The 19350-nt window shown below is 36.2% G+C and overlaps 1 protein-coding gene across 1 annotated transcript in view; it reads right to left on the bottom strand.

Annotated features, from left to right (window-relative positions):
* Nucleotides 1-19350, bottom strand: part of LOC150093592 (sodium-dependent serotonin transporter-like) — a 105606-nt gene that overhangs the window by 70939 nt on the left and 15317 nt on the right. The window lies entirely within an intron of this gene.

Raw genomic sequence — 19350 nt, 5'->3', positions numbered from 1 at the left:
TACAATCTATTGTTGCTTCTTAGACGTAGAGCACGTGCTTCCTTTCTAACAGGGAGTAAGTAAAGTACTCTCGAGAACAGATGTTAGCGACATTTAATATAGTCAAGGAGAAATCTTTACTTTGCTAGGTATTTTGAAGCTGCTTCTAATGCCTTGATTGTGTAACATCGGAAGACTTCCTGAATTAGTGAAGCAGAAAGCAAGCTTCCTGTCGAGCAAATTGTTCCATGAGACAGGCATTCTTTGAGATAGATTGCTCGTAATAATCACACATGAGTTTGCTTTCTGATTAACTAATGCAGTATATTTGGAAAGCAAACTGTATGAGGGAAATCATAAATAACAAAAATAACGCCAGTTTCAAAACAGTTTTCTAAAGTATGTTTACGCATTGCAAGAAATACAACAGTTATTATAAACTCCTGTGATCCATTTTTTGTAGATTTTTTTAGTCACATCTTGAATGCTTTGCCATTACACATAATAATTTTTTCAGTTTTTTAAAATATAAGGGACAATAACGTGTCTAAATAGTCCCGAATGTGAATTCACTTTCTGCGTTCGTCTGCTAGTTCTTTAGCAATTTGTCCACGTGTTTGCAATAAATCGTAAACAGGCGGAGGATACGAATGTTCTCGATTCTTATTGCTAATATTCTCACTGTCACAGGTCACCGTTAATATAATAATAATAATAATAATAATAATAATAATAATAATAATAAATCATGTTATTCTGATTACATGAAGGCTCTTCAGTTGTTTCAGTATCGACGATACCCATTGATTACGAGGACCTGGGGTTCGAATCCTGTTAGCCAATCGCATACGGAAAAGTGGTAAGTCTTATCGTATGGAAACTCGGATTTTTCATTACGCAAAACAGAAAAAAAAAAAAAACTGCCAGAGAATCAACGGTATTGACAGAAATAGCATTAATTTGGCTTGTGGGAAAGTCTAAAATAACTTGGCCTTGGCAAAATTTGAGGAAAGCACGTTAATGGATGCATGAGATGAGAGAACATCATCCTGTGTTTGTTTTTCTTTTCACGATGACGACGTTGTTGCTTTGATGGGTTAATAACTTCGCATTTGCATCTACTGGCTGATCAACGGGTGATCAGTAATTAAGATTCTTATTATTAACACTCTGGTTGACCCCAGGAACTCGCTAAAGACGTTACGAAAGACCACACGGCCTCATTATTCGTCACTTTCCAAGTAACTGAAAACATGAAGACAATTATAAGGGGGGGGTCGTTTTTGTGTATATATAGAAAGATTTGGTTATATACTTTGATAATCTTTCATTCACTGTACAAGTTAAGTTTTTCTTTCTTTCCAGTTTTGTATACTTTTGTTCGTCCTGTGACCATTCCTTGCGTCTTTTTTCTTTCTCTTTTTTTCTTTGTGATTTCAAAGTCACAAACATTCCAATTGCACGAATGATATCACATCATCACTCTTCTTGTTACAGTTCTTAATGATGGGAATAATGTGTGTGTGTGTGGGGGGGAGGAGTGAGGAAAGGTATTGTTAAAATAAGTTACTGATGATCGTCCTTGTAGAAATGTTCTCCGCAGTCAGCGATGTTCTCAAAATGGTTGAAGACCCCAATGTTGAACACTACTTATTAATAGAAAGAAAAGTACATGACTTGTTTGTTTGCTATAAACAAACTTATGATGAAAAGAAGAAGAAGAGGAATAAGCAAAGCAGATTGGGCATTTTCATAAAAAAACAAAGGTTACACCAGAAGAGCCGCAGCCTTGACCTTCACATAGGGAAGGTAATGAAGATTATTCTCCTGTTTTATAGAGGGGCAGTAACGCACAGTACAGTTTTATAATAAGGTTTAAAAATTAAAATGGCAGTATACTTATTACGGCTAAGTCCCTAACCCACCCCTATAACTCCGTTGATTTAATGTATCGACTTACGTCCTGCCAGATGGAACGGAATCCCGAAGTGAGTCGATGGATGACTTGTATATTAAATCCAAATTAAATTCGCTGCAGTCAAAGAAAACATTTAGTTTTTTTTGTGAAATAATTTCCAATTTTCTCCCAAGAGGTTTACCTTTTCTGTCCTATTTAACATTTCCGCTTTAACACTTCTAGATCAAGGTAGTCGAGTAATCAAGGTCCTTTTTAAATTGACCAGTTCCGTACCATTTTATGACCTTCACAAAGTTCCATTTCTCACCTCCTGAGTGGACCTGCCAAGGAATTACATCGGAAACGAAAAGAAATATCATTCATATCTTACTGAATGTTCGGGAGCACATTTGCTTCGTACAAAACATTATTCGTTTAATTAAACCCATTTTCTTTTCAATTACTGTTAGGTGTGAACTTGCAATTAGCATCCTTCTTTTTAAAATGTTTCTTTTTAAACTACAACTGCGTTAAACTAAAGTTCAGTTTAAAAAGAAGAGAAAATAATCGATTTTTATATTTTTTCCAAGACACTGATGACAGTCCACAGGGCTATTTCCGCTTGTTCGACTGCGGAGTCATGTAACATCGATTGCAGTGGCCTCCCAAAGCAACAAACCCCCGTGCTAACGAATGCAACAGAAATTAATCGCATAAAACCTTAATTGGTTAAACGCTTCTTCAATAATACTTCGCTACTTAACTATGTTTAGTAATATAATTGAAGGGTAAGAGCGAGCTCCGAGAATCGCTTCCGCTTCCCCAGATCGTATTACAACAGTCGCTCTGAGATAGGAGCGCCAATTTTTTTTTTTTTTTAATAACGAATAACTTCCCGGTTGTGTTAATACATATGTTTGTCGGTCTTCTTAACGAGAACCGTCAAAGGATCCTTAAGAGGTAATTGGAGAAATTTAATTGCTCAGAAGTTAATCGAGTTAATAAAAACAAATGCCTACACTTCCACTGCAATCATCGCCACTGCGATTTCCGATTTCGTTCTCCACACATGAAAATGCTTATCGGCCCTTTAGCACAAAGACAAAGTCAAATTATCAAAATCTTGCCAATGAATTATTTTTATTATAGACTCGAAAAGTAAAGAGTTCAGGGTTGGATTGTTTGGAATTACGGCCGAAGCAACTAAAGTTATGAGATTAGTGTATTATACTTGTTAACCGTGTGTTCTTTTGCGGGTTTACCCATTTTGCAGGATGAAAAACTGGGGGTGGGGTGGGGGGGAACCCTTCCACTGCCGTATAAGACCAACTAATCCATCCTCAATTGAAAAAACTATTAAAAACGTTCGTCGCATCCGAATACAGGCTTTCCAACTAAAAGGTCTTGTTGTTACCCCCGATTAAAAGCCAAGAGATGGTAAAAGACTCAAGTGGGATAATAAGTCCGAATTAGTATCCAATCCACACAGCCATTCAGCGCTAATCATTTGTGTTTGATGGTGTGATAAGAGAAAGAGTTGTTGCCACTTGCATTCAGTGAGCAGATGTGAACCAGTTTGTAATTAAAAAAATAATAATAATAATAACAGAAGTAAGTATACAAGCACGTAGCCAAAGATACGGTATAATGAATGCCAAAAGACTGGAGGTGTCAGTAATAATAATAATAATAATAATAATAATAATAATAATAATAAATGCAGATCTCTTTCCTTTGCTTGTTCAGTAGAAGCTAAATCACGCAGTTTCTGCCGCTGCGTTATGCCCTGTGCCGTAACGTTGGTAGGGCGAGCAGTGCGCTCGCTTCAGGTGCCATATCCTAAGGGGAATTTAGTCACCGAGTAATTTATTTTTTATTTTTTAAATTTTTATTAGGGGAGGTACCAGTTTTGTTCTTCGTCTCAGGAGCCGATTGTGGCGCTGGATACGCGATAAGACCCATTCGTGGTCTTCTTCTCCTCGTGTTAATTCTAAATAACCGAACGTGATCATCAAATGCTCATAGTGTCCGTAGTCATTCAAGTATTAAAATTTCACACATTATATTTCTTTTGTAATCTTTTTTTGTGATTCTTTTAATAATACATAAAAGTATAATATTTTTATTATAATCCCATACGCAGTTCTTTTCACATTTGCCATGATGAGTTTTCTATTGGAAGACGCATACACAAAACCATAGTCAAGTCCTATTCACCACGATTTTCAAAGGCTTTTTTTTTTCTCATTTGAAACAAGAGTACTGTTTCTTCATATCGCTTATTAGTAACAGGTACGTACTTGGAAGTAAAGCGCTGGAACCAGAAGACGTGAAGCCACAAAATAAATATGAAACGGAAAAGTGGATAGTACACCCATTCTCCAACCAACAGATTTGCGGTTTCGAACCCTGCGTGGGCAGTGAGGTGTGAGAGCACCATCCCCTTATTGAGGCCTGAAACGGCATTACGATAAAAAAAAAAAAAAACAGCAATAATGTCCTGTATGTTTACGTTTCGTAAGTGGGAGTTGCATAAAAAAATTACAGTTGTGTTTATTTTAACATGCATATTTTCTTTAAAAAGAAAGGTAATGAAAGCATTTTTAAACATATTATTAATTAGAACATCGTTCGTATACTGTACGGACGATGTTCTAATATATATATCATCATAACACCATCACGCAGATAATTTTTAGCGACATTTAGATAATCTTTTTGGCGAAGTTTTTCGGTTCCTATTATTTAACAGTGAGCAGACTACCTGCAACACCCACCACTTACACCTGACGGCGGAAATTTGCACTCACTGCTGTCGTGTCATCTGGGGAAATGTGGAATCTTGATAGTACTTGATAGTACAAGCCCACATCATAAGGAGATGCACACATCGCGCTCTTGGAAGAAAATTGGTCAAATGCTTAAAACAGATATAACAAATTTAGTTTAATCCTTTATCCAAGTGTGAGCAAACAAAGTTTGCGCCTGAAAGTATCTTCAGGACTGGGTTAAGGTGGTACAACACCAGGGCAACTCGTTGCAAAGGTGGAGCAAGCTACCAACACTCCTATCTCAGTATCTCCTATAATGCAAAACACATCTCCTTGCGGATATGTCTAATGTTATGCATTAAGGGAAGGGCCACTACCCAGACTAGTTTCGACCTTTATTGAGGTCTCTTCAGGGGTTTGCATTATAGGAGATACTGAGATAGGAGTGTTGGTAGCTTGCTCCACCTTTGCAACGAGTTGCCCTGGTGTTGTACCACCTTAACCCAGTCCTGAAGATACTTTCAGGCGCAAACTTTGTTTGCTCACACTTGGATAAAGGATTAAACTAAATTTATTATACTCTAACCAAGTGAAAAATAAACTTTCAACATCTTAAAACAGAATTTCGCGTGAAGGGTTGTGTTTGCGAGAAACAGTCGTCGTATATTTCAAGATTTCACAGCGACTGAGAAAGCGGTAAAAGCTATCCGTGATTCCGTTGGCTATCCGCCTTGCATGTTGTCTACAAAATTGAGAAAATTTGGGAAAACAATTGGAGCAGTTCTACGATCAGAACAATTGCGAAAGCTTTAATGCGATTCGTTCCAATGTTTCTCAAAGATGACCGGACAGAAACTCATCAGCTGTGCGATCGCAGCAACTTTTTTTTCCCCGTAAGAGAAGAACAAGAAGAGAGGATCTAAGTTCTTTTTTTCTCAAATTCAAAGATTCCTTTGAAAGAATGGAGATTTGAAGTTATCGAATCATTTAAAGAAAATGGGTGACTGGAACTGAAAGCCGTCCCAAGGAAAATTACGCAGCTTTCTTCAAGATGCAGAATATTCGTTATATTCATTACAGACCTACAAGGAACTATTTCGAAGGGATTGCAAGAATTAGAAGGTCAATACGCTGTGTTCCGTTTTATAGATCTGAGAATGTTCGCAATCTCGGTATCAAAATGCCGACATTTTCTCGATATCCTCCGTCCTGGTTTCTGTAGCTTTCTAAATACCTTTCTGAGAATACTTTCATTTAAGTTAATCTGACGTTAATCCGTTGTTAAAACACAACTATTCCAGACCTCACGAGTATTACAGATATTTCCTGAAAAACTTGCAAAAAGTTTCGTTCCAACAAACCCGATAATATTGCTGACATCTTGGAAATAAAAAAGGTGCGCTTCAGGAATGAGAGCGAAAAAAATAGAAAATTTCAAAATCTTACTACGAAAAAACGAACTGCAGTTCATTATTTTTACAGATGAAGTTGAAATTTCAAGTTGTTTCTGAATGACTTTTTATTTTTATTTTAGTTTTCTATAGATTTTGGTATCCATTAAAGCATCGTTGCAGACTCTGACATAGTACTACTTTTAATAAATTTATTAGACGAAACCGCGTTTTCCATTCTTGTCTTTATATAAAACTGCACTAAAGCACACTAAAAGAAACTTCGCTTAGAACATTCTCGTGACTGTGCTCTGCTTTTGATGTATTGAAGGGATACTTGGTTCTCATACTTTTTCGTTCATGAGAAAATATAAAAAATAAAATAAACGTAGGAAATTCATTAACTTCCTACTAGTCATAATATGATATTAAATCAACTCTCTTTCAAATAATTAACGTCTCTCTCTCCCACTCTCTGTTTCTAAATATGAGGAACTGTACGAATTTTGAGTCCTAGTTTTCATTTCCTTTTTTTAGATTTCTTTTTTTAGCTGATGAAATAACGAAGAATATCATTCGATGCTAAAGTTGTCGTGGCATTTAATAGTACACCAGTCCGCGGTTATACTAGGATATATTGCTTTGCAGTCAAGACACAATGACTCTCCTCATTCATTTATGGCCCTACTATTAGCATAGTAGAATCGTAGTTCGCCAAACCGAAAGAACTTTTTTTAGACTATGAACTTTCATCGACTTTGAACACATGTTCATCGGCGATGTTCTGTCCTCGCAGTTGCTTATTTTTAACCAAGAAAGGTAACTCGGTGAAGTCGTCTGCTGTTATATCTCAAGTGCACATAATTCACGCAACAACCTTCTGGCCTTTCATTGACGGAACTACCATCGGTTGGATGGTTTCCGGTTGTTGGATTCTCAGTACTCTCCAGACTGTTGTGCTTGCTCGCCATAGCAGAGAAACGGTGTCCGTGATGGTTGTACAGGCACGTCTTACTAGCCTACACCCACCCAACTTTATCTGTTTGTTTTATATAGTCTCGGATGAACACGTAACATTGTCTTTAACAGATTACTGTGATGACAATATGACTAATAAATTGTCTATTATTCGGAATGGATGCATCACAACCAAAGCTGCGATGAATTGGTCTTTTTTGTGCATAACTTGAAAAGCGATATTTGCTAATTCTCTGTTAGTTGAAGCAGCTCGAGTCAGTTATTGATCTCATAACCTTCCATTTTGAAGCTCTGAACGTTGCATTGTCTCTCATTGGAATGTCTTTAATTTTTCCTTCAGTTCCTACGGATGAACCGAGTCATTAAGTTTGGAGTGCCCATTCTCCGTAATATGCGCCTAGGGTATAATGCACTGCAGAACATTTCTTTAGAGTGACTCCGTGCAAAATGGATTGTACAATAAACGATTGTGTCATCTGAAGCACAAATGAGATCGTTCTTTTTCACAGCAGTCGTACGCAATTATAATAAACCCCAAAGTCAATATGCTATAAAGGCAGATATGGTTTAGATAATAGCTACTAATTAAACGCGCCAGTGGTTCACTGATTACCATGGAAATGCTTACGTAGCTGCTTGTTCTTTTCTACTAGAGTAATTTTTTTTTTAAAAAAAAGTATCCACAATATTTTATTTGTTTTCCTGATTAATCCAATGTGGGCATAACTGTGATCATAAAATTTCATATTTGATATTTGATACTGATCAATCCTTTGACGTGCTGGATTGCCGCATGAATTTCGAAATTATTTTTGAACAAAAGAAAATCATCAAAAATTTATGCATTACCACTAAGTACTTTTGAATCACAGCAAAGCATACACAAGATTCAAAGATGGCTAAACAAGAGTCGCTGAAGAAACAACCAAGCAACAAGTCTCTTTTCCAAATAACTAACGTACCAGCATAGAAAAACAATACGAACAGTAATTAACTTTCTTTTGAATAAATGCATAGATGGCGTGAGGAAACAGACATGGTCTTGGCACGCATTGTCACAATATTGAAACATGAAATCATCACAATAAGCCAGAGAGTAAAGGACAAATTGGAATGCAAGTTACGGCTTGCAGTCCAATCTATTTTTTTTTTCTCTGTACGCACACAAAAACTAAATTGTTCAAATTTAAGAGAACTTTTGTAAAAATTCGATGTTGCCAAAATAAATTATCTAAAACATCGACTTTTTACAGTAGGAATTCACCTAAAATTTTCTTGTACAAATATATATTTTATTTCTATATGTAAAGCTATCTGTATAAAGAGCAAAATAAGCCCAAAGGGAATTAACTCGCTAATTGTTTAAGAAGAGATGTAGAAGTATTGAAACCAAGAGCATCTTCCGAAATTCGACATGTCTTTGGAAAATTGTTTGCAAGTCCCGTCGCAGGTGACCTTCAAGGTCAATATTGAAAGAGGGCGGCGCGAATCAAAAGGAAAGGCCCGTAGGCAGGATTAAGGAGGTAAAGGGAGAAAGTAAGATTGTCGGAGAATATTCGAGAAACATTATCCAGGGTTCTAAAAACTACTAGCAAGACTCGCACGGGGACGTTAGGGGTCCCAAAAACTTAATCCAAGGTGCAGGGAGACAATGGTGTTTAAAAGGTAGGTTTGGTTCTGAGATGAGAAGGGCTTCCTTTTCTTCATCCTGCGTGATCCATCCACGAGAGACTGAGATCGAGAGGTGCCGTAAGTTCTGGTGGTGAAGACGGAATAACTCGCTCCAGTTACAGCCGAAGATATCTGGAAGCGATAAGTTAAGGAGAAATCTTGCTGTATTGGTCCTGATATCGAGTAAGTGCACGACCTCACCTACGCAGAAATCCTTCGCCGGGCAGTTCAAGACGCCGGAAAGCCTACCCTATATCCCGCCAGCTGTCGCCACTATTCATCAGTGCCCTGTATCGCTTCGAGGAGAATTCCAAAACACGATCCCCTCAAGCGCATGAATAAGAAAAAAAAGATGGAAGACACATGCAAGATAGGAACAGACCCATGTGAGGCTATCTATTCATTATTTGTTTGTGAATTAAGAAAGAATTCCCTATCCAACTGCTAAATTGTCTAGTTTAAGGAGATACAATTTAGAGTGTTAACATTTCTCGTAAATGTGTGTAATCGAGCGCAGTTAATTTCCTTCGGAGTAAATATTGAGCTGTTGAAATTTCTTTGATTAATTATATATGTAATGATTGAATTTGTGATAGAGTATATTCCTGCTATCATATCATTGGAATGTTTGAAACTCAATGAGGTGGATTGTATAAATGTATTGCCTAGATTATGATATTTTGAATATGATATTATCATTATGAGATTATGTATTGCCTAGATACAACTTCCTGATAGTTGTAATATAAAGTATGCTTGTTGAAAGTCTAAGTAAGTGCGAAAGAATATACTAGAAACCAAGTTGAGCGATTGAGAAAGACTAAGAATTACCTTTCATAAATGAAACTTGTGATTTCATGTGATATGTACAATTATTAGACCAGAAATTAAACTTGTTGTTATTGTTGATAAAAATAGTTGTCCGATTCAATCTTTTGCAATGCACTGATCCTAAAAACACTATTCGGGCCCGATAGCGGAACCCCAAAAGTTGTGGGTGTGATGAGTGTACTAAATTTTCTTAATGATTAGTAGTGATTTAAGATAAAAAGCGAGTAATTTTTTCCATGACTGTAAACCTTGGCTAAGATAGGATATAAGTGATTTACTAGGGTATGAAAGCTTTCTTTTGCCTATAGAGGAATTTCAGAGGCGCAGTCTTCAAACAAATAAATATCTGGAGATCCCAGGCATGAGAAAAAATACTTAAGGTAGAATAAGAAAGAAAATACAAAAATATTAAGGTAAAGAAATATTGTTGATGAGATAAAAGATATATATATATATATATATATATATATATATATATATATATATATATATATATATATATATATATATATATATATATAAACCCGTTTACACTTTGTTGAGTTTCGATGCAGGTTTCTGTTCGGCATTGTTATTATACTAATTCTTTGCCTTCCTATAATTTCAGACTTATATCCATGTTGATATTTGTAGTTAAGCTTAAATTTATAAAACATACGTAAGTGCTCATAACATGATAATTCTGTCACAGTGATCATCAAGAAATAATCCCATCATTAAGCGTAGCGAAGTCATTCGAACAAGCGGCAGGTCCAAATGAAATTTGCACTGTCATACATCAAATGAAGGCAAAATAGTAAAAAATCATCAGAAAAAAACACGAGATTTCCCCCATGGTCTTCAATGACTTTTTATGTTTCTTCCGATACATTTTGTACCGCGGATGGACTGAGGAATTTTTTTTCTATATTTATCAATTTATATATCATTTTTTTTTGTATTTTTAATTATTTTACATATTTCGGAAATCCTGCTCTAGAGACCAAACATGGAACTTTCTCAATGTACTCTCGCACCGGACGATGAAATTCATCTCCACCTGATTTTAAAGCAGGTGCGAAAGTTGTGTAAAGTGACTTCCTTAAAAGCAGTGGCAAGTTTCAATAACGAAGATGAAATCTTGATAAAGTCTTGGTCGTGCCCTAATTCCGAATTCCAGTTCATCTGTAAGATGAACTGGAATTCAGAATTAGAAATGAATGATGCTGTAACATGTTCACATCTTTGCTGGCAGCTGCACGTTCCGATGTTTTTCTTTTCATACTTTTTTACATTCATTGCTTTATGACAGGGAGCGTTTCATGCAATTACCTCGGTCGACAGCATCTTCCATATGGTTGTTTGTTCTGCTGCCCGCAATGGTGGGTTCGACCATTGCGCGACCCTACAAACTTTATGTACTCCAAGTCTGTTTTCATTAAGTCACTCTCCTGTTGTAGAGTGTGAGGGTAGTGTAAGATATTCGGGATTCTGAGTTGTGGGTGTGATGAGTGTACTAAATTTTCTTAATCGGTTTTTGGACGTTATTTAAAATATAAATATTCTCGAATATGCTTCGCTGCAGCAAAACACTGTCGCCATGCTATGCTATGTTCGTCAGTAAATTTCACTCGATACCCCTTCGGCCTACAACAATTGAATGACAGCACGCTGTTCTTCTTTTAGTGCATGAACGTGGCTAAGCAGCGGATAAATGAGCAAGACGACATTGCATTTCATGTTTAAAGTTATTCACTTGTTACACAGCGAAATTGCTGAAAAAAAAATAATAATAAACAAACATCGTAGAGACTTCCTGATTATAAGTCAATACTTTGACGTGACCTTTAGGATAAAACAAGTCTTGCAAGAGAAGAGAAGACGTTACTGGTGGCGGTAGCGATTGGAATGATATTTAAAGCAAATTAGGCGAGGCAGCATGACAGTTAATTATTTGCGTAGAGAAACTCTCTACGAATGAAAAATCCGATTTTCGGGAAGAAAAAAATCTATCTTTTTGTTTAAAAACAAAAAGGTTCTTCGAGTCCTGGACGAAATTCCAATTCACGTCTTTCAAATGAAAGGGAATTCCTCCTCTTCTTTGACCGAGAAGAAGAGTATTGAGAGAGAGAATTTTGCCGAATTCCCTTGTAAAGATCCACAAAAATTTCTTAATCTCTCTCTCTCTCTCTCCCTCCCTCCCCCCCCCCCCTCTCTCTCTCTTTATATATATCGGGGCTCCCACGGACTACCGAGCGCATCCCCTAAGTGATGGATGGGGGGAGGGGGAGGGAAACCCATGCACCAACAATAAGTCATACTGATGAAGAAATTGAAACCTATCATGGTGTAAATGATGTTTTTCTTTATTGTAGTTGGGAAACTACAATAAAGAAAAACATCATTTAAGAATTGTAATGGAAGACTTTAATGCTAGAATTGGTATTGAACATTCAGATGAACACTCAATGGGAAATTTTGGATATGGCAAGAGAGACGAGAGAGGAGCAAGGTTAATAGAATTTGCAGAAAAAGAAAACCTGTGTATCATGAATTCCTTTTTCAAGAAAAAACACATACAAAGTGGACATGGAAAGTCCAAATGGAAAAACTAGTGAAATTGACTTTATCCTCAGCAATAAGAAAAAACATCTTCCAAGACTTCTCTGTTATAAACACCTTCGACGTTGGAAGTGATCATCGTATGGTATGCAGTAAAATCCAAATAAACTGCCAAAAAGAAAGAAGAAAAATGTTTCGGAGATCAAAGCAAAACATAGATGTACACAAACTCAACATTAAAAAGATATATTCCAACACGAACTAAACAACAGATTGAACATCTTATTATTATAGATGACAATGCTGATCCATCAGAAAGTAATGACATTATCACCCAACAACTTTTACGATGCTCGCTTGAAATAGCTGGTACCACAGAACAGAAACAAATCAAAATCTCTGAAGAAACAAAACAGCTTATGAAGAAACGAAGAGAAATGAAACAATCAATTAACCTACAGAATAAAACTGAACACACTGAATTGTGTAAAACGATCAAAAAACGTATCACAGAAGAAATAAGAAAATTCAATTGTAAATTCATGCAACAAACAATTGAAAACAACCGTAGTCTCAAAAAAGCCAAACAGCAATTGATGAACAGCAACAAACAGATGGTTGCAGTCAAACTACAAGACGGGACCATCACCAGAGATAGATATGCTACAGCAAAAAGAGTTGAAGAATTCTACTCAATAATATATCAAGATAATGAATTAAATGAAGAAGAAAACAACTGGGACACAGCTGAAGTACCACAGATTCTACCAAAAGAAGTTATGTGGAGAATCCAAAGCTTGCAAAATGAGAAAGCTGCAGGTGAGGATGGAGTTATAGCTGAATTTCTGAAAACAGGTGGAGAAATGATCTACAAACCTTTAGCAAAACTATTTACTTTATGCCTGAAGAAAAATGATGTACCAAGAACATGGAAGAAGGATACCCTAATTCTGATACATAAAAAAAGTGAGGTAGAATACTTGAAGAACTACCGACCTATCAGTCTACTATTAGTGGTCTACAAAGTGTTTACAAAAGTCTTAGCTCATATGCTTTGTGCGACTCTAGACCCAGCACAACCAAAAGAACAGGCAGGCTTTCGAAGGGGCTTTAGTACAATGGACCATATTCAAGTTGTACAGCAGATTATTGAACGGTGTAACGAATATCAATTACCACTATGTCTTGGCTTTATTGACTATGAGAAAGCCTTTGATTCACTTAAAACGTGTGCAATACTTAAAGCATTACGAAACCAACAAGTGGAGGAGCCATGCATTCGATACCCAGGGCCATCAAATCAGCATACACCAATGCCACAGCAGCAATTCATTTCAGTGGGAACATCTCTACTGTGGGAATACAGAGAGGTATAAGACAGGGTGACACAATATCTCCAAAATTATTCAGTGTGTGCCTAGAAGAAATATTCAAGCTTATTGATTGCGAAGGGAAAGATCTGAAGATAAATGGAAGATATTTAAGCTATTTATGCTTTGCAGATGATATAGTTATCTTTAATTCAACTGCAAATGAATTACAGACTCGCATCCACGAAGTCGAAATTGCTAGCAAAACAGTTGGCCTAGAGGTAAATCTAAAGAAGACCCAAGTTATGTTCAATAACTATGTCCAACCAGAAATAATAAAAATCCATAAGTTGGAAATTAAATAAGTAGACTATTACATATACTTAGGACAACAGATATCAATGGAACAAAATATCATGGAAGAAATTAAAAGACGCACGATGCCCAGGTGGAAAGCATTTGGAAAATTACATTCAATATTCAAAAGCCAACTACCATTATGCTTGAAGAGAAAGTTTTTAATCAGTGTATTCGTCCTATATTAACATATAGGGCACTAAATAACACAGTTATTTAGTGCTCTATAATAATGGACACTAAATGCAAAGGAAATTCAGGAATTAAGACCAACACAATTTAGTATGGAAAGAAGTATGCTTGGTATCAAAAGACTGGATGACAAAAGAAATACGTGGATGAGAAACCAAGCCAAAGTCTTTGACATCATAGGAAGAATGAAACATCTGAAGTGGCAATGGGCTGGGCAGATTGCTCGAAGACAAGATCAACGATGGACAAAAGAAGTACTGGATTGGATTCCACGAGAGGAAAAACGACCACGACGCCGACCTAAATCACGGTGGATTGATTACATCATTAGATTTGCAGGAGTGACGTGGAAAAAGAGAGCCATGGACAGACAGTTTTGGAGTAATCTTGGAAAGGCCTTCATCCAGCAGTGGATCGACAATGGCTGAGAATGATGATGATGATATATATATATATATATATTTAGATATTTAGACATGAGACTGACCACCTTGTTCTAAAAGTATGGTTTTGAAAGCTAATCTGAAGTCGAGAGCCCTAATAGCCTGTAAGACCCACGGTTATTATTATCTGATAGGGTTGAGAATGAGATGATGCGATTAACACAAAGTGAAAAAAACCAAAAGAAGTATTGCGCTTGCTCTTCACGAGGATTGTGAAATAGCAAAAATAAATAAATAAATAAAATAAAATAAATATTCAAGGATATCCCGTCTCTCTCTTTAAAAAAAAAGCAGGAAATCATTGTGTATACGTGTTGCTTACAGGAACTTGTATGTAGAAGGAAGAAAAAAAACAGAATAATAATAATAATAATAATAATAATAATAATAATAATAATAATAATAATAATAATAATAATAAACCATTTGACTAAAAGCATCAATACTGCACATTTCTAAGTGGAATTCAAATAAATGGAGTTCTACTTTCTACTCCCTTTATGTTATTTTATTCCATTTTATTATTATTTTTACCTCTTTATTTTATTTATTTATTTTTGGATGAGTCGAAGTTCATCTTGTAAGGTTCCGACGGAATCCATTACCTTGGACGTCAGCTCTTCACTATTGGAAGGATTCTGATTTTCTACCTCTCAAATGGTTTTTGAGAAGCAGTTCCATTTCGACTAAGTACAGGAATTGGTCGACTGAGTACATTCCCTGCAAGGGGCACTTTAACTGATGACTATTATCATCCTGAAAAGAAGGTTGGCCATCTGTAATTCAATAGCCCGATGCAGTATGCGTGTCAGGAAACTATGTGGAGCTAAAAAGATGATTGTTGTTTTATATTGTCACCAAAAATATTATCACGAGTAATACGTAATCCAGTTATTTTCGCATTCACAGTAACATTTTATTCATTTCACCACTTAAATGAATAACTTTCGAAGTCGAATATTAGAAAGCTATTATGGCCCCCTTAACAGATACTCCTATGAGTTGAATTATAGGGAAGAGCACATCAGGAGAGAAAATAGAAATCTTGGACATAATAATGCGAGTATTGCATGGACTTAGTGCGGGCAGTCATACTTCAACAGATATACTGGTAGCAAAAGGTAATCCAACTGAATTCTGAGGAAACACCAAACAGAACTTTGGTTGTACTGCTTGTGTAATATGGAAAGAGTGATCTCTTCGACTACATGTTATGTTGTTTCAGATTTCGGGAATATCACGCGAATGACAATGTTTCCAATGTTGATTTCTTTTCTCTTGTTTTTAATTTTGTGAAGAATATGTCCTTTCAAATTCAGAAGCATCAGTTTTATTCATAAAAATTGGTTATTTTCTATATTACTTAATACGAAGAGCAAAAAGACCTACGACGAAGATGAAAAATAAAACCTGTCGCAAAGAAGAGCTACACGTTCTTCGCTCTAATGTGAATCAAGCCATCCAAAAAATAAAGAAGAGCTAATCCGTAGGATCGGATGGCATATCCACAAAATTCATACTCTTCAGGAGAACAATGCAAAAAAAAAAAAAAAACCTTTAGATATTGCGAGAAATGTAGACCAAGAGCTCTCATTTGGGCGAGGGGAGGACTAGTTTTCTAGTCATCCCCCCCCCCGACTAGGTGTTCTTTCATTAAGTGTGTTCTTTCTGGCGGTTTACCTATTTTAAGGGTTGCAAAACAACCCGAGTTTCGGGAAGGAAAAACTCCGCCATCTCAGTAGGAGATTGGCTAACTTACTTTCAAATGAAAAAGACTGATGAAAGTTCTTCGCATCATAGATCTGATTCTAACCGAGGCCTTCCCAACCAACGGTTGTACCAACTTACATCTCATAGATAAAACTAATGCATTTCTAATTCCACTGTTCTACACCCCCCCCCTCCTTTATCTTTGCTTCTCATGCTACTAAAAAAACTTTTGGTACTGTTGAGCATCAGTTTTTATTTAGGAATTTCGGCCCATTTAATATTTATCGGAACACGCGCATGGCCAAGAATATGGCATGATTGAGATGAAGCATGCAGATTATTTTGAAATACAATATAAGAGCCAATGGGGCAGAAATGGCATTGATGAGATTGACAATCGCTCCCTTCGCTTATTTCCAGAGAATACGAAGAGAAGATTGAGAGGTTGTGATTTAGAAGCGGTAAAGCACAATCCTCTCAAATGTGGATGACGTTATTAATCAAATTATTATTAACGCTGAAGAACGGCATCAGTTCAAAAAAAAAAAAAATAGTTCATATGAGCTTCAAAATTTACAGGAGTTTCCTTTAAACTTCGAAGTTTAGAGGAGAAAGATTAATTTTTTGTGAAACTTTATAAAACGTACCAGGAGATGCAGGTGGATGGTTGCAATCCAGAAAACAAAGAAGTTGCGGATGTTTTTACTTCTTCGCCACATGGCAAACTAACTCCCCTGCCACTGAAAGGCCCTCATAAAATATTCTTCTCGTCTTAGACGAGGATTTCAATCCAGGTCTTTCCCAAAGAAGTGATTGCGTTATGGAGGGATTCTCCAATTGGGTAATCAGAATACTACGGGGTTGAAATACCTGCGAGATGTGCTATGCGATGAAAGCACCCAGGGGAAGAATGGAGAAACAAAACAAAACAAAATCTCTCTGACCCACTTCATTTCGTCTTGTCTCTGTAACATTTTTCCAAAGCATGATATTGAAACTTCTGTACTTACCTCTTCTCCTACAGATGTGGCTCACTTCTAGGAAGAAATTTTTAATTATCAAAGGAATCCTTAGGAACTCTAGGAAATCTTTAGGAAATGACAGGCAATTCTCCCTAACAAAACAGGAAACACTGTTGTTTCTAAGAAAGCGAATACGAGATTCCTCTGAATCTTAGATTCGTAGATATAGATCCATTAAAGAAAATTTCTCATGAAACTGATCACCATCCCAAACGATTTGCAGAGCTTGCGCTTCACGTGATAACAATGTATTTGGCGCCCCTGTTTACAGAGAGAACTGATTTGGAGGTGATAAAGAACTCCAAGAAATTGCTTACTGCTTGTTCCACTTTATCCACGCAGTGAGAATTTTCGTAGCCCATGTAGAGAAACGTGCAGCGTTTATTGTGTAGATTACAGAGAAAAACCCAATGTGTATTCTCATTTTTAAACGTATTAACGATGGCGCGTCTAATATATTGGGCACCTAAGTTCGCGTTTCTTTTACTCTAGTTATTGCACGTGCCGTATATAAAAATGCTGAATATGAAACAAATATGTGTAGTCACTCAAACTTAGTGAATTCAATAAATATATTTTAACTGAAAATGAATGGAAACCCTAGACTACCTTGATTATAGTAACTTTATCCTCTTGAACGCAGCTAATATCAATTAGCTTATTTAGTTTTTAATGTTAACGCCACTTCAGTTTTATCTCAGTAGTGCTTTCAGGCAACTTAATTCCGCCATGTCCCTGTCATTGACAGGTGATGATACCCTTCATCTTCGTCATCTACAAGTATAACTTGTTTATATGATATTTTCAAGGTTAAAACCTAAGACTTTGAGCTCTAATGTATCATCTCATAGTTGCAACTTGTAATTGGTTCTGAAGCTAGAAAGTTATTCTGTGGCGAGTTCTGGGTTCCTACGACAGCGGATTTTGAGCAGATATTATGTAACTCAAGAAAGATCATTAGTAAAATTTTTAAACTGTCGTTGTTTATTCCTTTATTTCTCTAAAATATCAGAGCTTTCCAAAATATTATTTGTTAACATTTTAGTAAACTCAGCGAACAGACGTTGCAGTGACAACAGCCGCGATGTTAATTAGTTGCGTTTTGCAATAAGTAGCATTGTGAAACGAACAAAAAACTCGAAGTACATGACTCTGTACAATAGGCTTCTCATCGACAGTAAGAATCAGCAATTTTTATATAACTAATTTTGGCAACACACACACACACACACACACACACACACACACACACACACACACACACACACACACACACACACACACACACACACACACACACACACACACACACACACCATAGTTCCATAGAAAATAATAAAAAAAAAAGAACGGCGTTTTCACCTCTTGAATTGGGAAATCAAACTAAGAAGTTATTACAAATTCCACTCGGAAATAAAACTCGTCAAAGATTGATTCAGGTACTTGAAAGGTGTAAATTGAAATAAATAAACGAAATTAGACATATATGTTAAGGGTATGTAAAGATTTTTGAAATCATTTCAATGTTTTCAAATAAAAAAAAATGCAAATTGAAGATCGTTCGCTATAGATCAATAAAAAACATTCGCATTAGCCAGGAAGAAATATTTCCTTTTGTGGATCATTATTCGATCTATTAATGGAAGTGAACTAATAAAAGTACTGCTTCTTTCAAGTATCGTTCTAAATTCATAAGCACGTAAATGTTTGAAGGTCTTCGAAAATGGATCGAACCACTGTTAGTTTATACGGAACTATTCACGTTGTATGCAAGAACCTAAAATGCTAATAATTAATAATCGTTTTCTAACTGATAATTTACCATCTCAGAAAAGTCTAAGCTAGTAAATTATTATTAAGGAAGATGCAATATAATTACTTCTTTCATCATTATTTTATAAGACTGATCATCGACTGTTTCGAGTTCGTTCCAAGGTAGAATAGGCCAAGAGGTAAACATCTCTCTCTCTCTCTCTCTGCTAATTGCTTTCATTCATCGACAAGTTTGTGTGTTTCTTTGAATGGGAGGGAGTAGAAGGAGCTCAAGTTTCGGGAGAAAATTAACTGCCATTTTCCGACCAACACTTTTTTCCTCATAATCAGCAATTCTTCCCACATTCTTATGAAGAATATTTCACTTCATCAAGTTCAGTGATGCAATAGAATACATGAATATCAAACAGTAGAAGGTGTGTGTGTGGTGGGGGGGGGGGGAATTGTAATAGTTACGTAGTTTTTTTGTTTTTTTTTTTGTCTT

This window comes from Typopeltis vanoorti, chromosome 23 (assembly GCF_054136105.1).
Source record: "Typopeltis vanoorti isolate ZY-2024b chromosome 23, IOZ_Tvanoo_1.0, whole genome shotgun sequence".
In the NCBI taxonomy this organism is placed as follows: Eukaryota; Metazoa; Arthropoda; class Arachnida; order Uropygi; family Thelyphonidae; genus Typopeltis; species Typopeltis vanoorti.
Note: the sequence above shows the minus strand (reverse complement) of the source record. Positions and strands in the feature narration are given on the sequence as shown.